The 1,233-nt window shown below is 40.0% G+C and overlaps 1 protein-coding gene across 2 annotated transcripts in view; it reads right to left on the reverse strand.

The window, feature by feature from the left end:
• Nucleotides 1-1,233, reverse strand: part of LOC106875248 (uncharacterized) — a 154,321-nt gene that overhangs the window by 1,528 nt on the left and 151,560 nt on the right. The gene's annotated exons all lie outside the window — the stretch shown is intronic.

The raw sequence follows: 1,233 nt of genomic DNA on the forward strand, positions 1-1,233 counted from the left end.
TATGTACGTTCGTTTGTTCATTCGTGCGTACGTACTTACGTACGTACTTACGTACGATCGTTTGTTCGTTCGTATGTACTTATCTACTTACGTACTTTCGTTCGTTAGTTCGTACTTACGCATGTACGTACGTACACACGTTGGTACGCAGGTACGTACGTACGTTCGCACGTCGTACGTACGTACGTTCGTACGTACGTACGTTCGTACGTACGTTCGCACGTCGTACGTACGTTCGCACGTCGTACGTACGTTCGCACGTCGTACGTACGTACGTTCGCACGTCGTACGTACGTACGTTCGCACGTCGTACGTACGTTCGCACGTCGTACGTACGTACGTATGTACGTACCTTCGTTAGTCCGTTTGTACGTACGTTCGTTCGTTCGGTCGTTCGTTCATTCGTTCGTCCTTTCCTTCGTACGTACGTTTGTTCCTTAATTCTTTCGTTCGTTCGTTCTTTCGTTCGTCTGTTCGTTTGAACGTAAGTTCGTTCGTACGTGTTTACGTACGTATGTACGTTCTTTAGTTCGTTTTTTCTTTCTTTCGTTCGTTCTTTAGTTCCTTCGTTCGTACGTTACATTATTTCGTTTGTGCGTTCGTTGAATCTTTCGTTGATTCGTACGTACGTACATAAGTACTACGTATGTTCGTTCCTTCGATCGTTCGTTCGTTTGTACGTAATTACGTTCGTTCGTTCGTACTTACGTACGTTCGAAGGAACGAACGAAAGTACGCAAGTACGTACGAACGAAAGAATAAATATATATATATAAATAAATAAACAAATAGATATATATAAATAAACAAATAGATATATATAAATAAATAAATAGATATATAAATGAATATATATATTTATATATATATATATATATATATACGTTCGTTCGATCGTTCTTACGTACGTACGTTCGTTCATTCGTACGTATGTACATACCTACCTACATACGTACGTTTGTTCCCTCGTTCATTCGTACAGTCCTTAATTTCGTTCATACGTGCGTTCGTTCGTTAGTACGTAGGTACGAACGTACGTACGTTCCTGCGTTCGTTCGTTTGTTCGTACATACGTAATTACGTACGTACGTTCTTTCGTTCGTTCATACATACGTAATTACGTACGTTCTTTCGTTCGTTCGTACGTACGTTTGTTCCTTAATTCTTTCGTTCGTTCGTTCGTTTGAACGTAAGTTCGTTCGTACGTGTTTACGTTCGTTTTTTTCTTTATTT

This window comes from Octopus bimaculoides, chromosome 15 (assembly GCF_001194135.2).
Source record: "Octopus bimaculoides isolate UCB-OBI-ISO-001 chromosome 15, ASM119413v2, whole genome shotgun sequence".
Taxonomy (NCBI): Eukaryota; Metazoa; Mollusca; class Cephalopoda; order Octopoda; family Octopodidae; genus Octopus; species Octopus bimaculoides.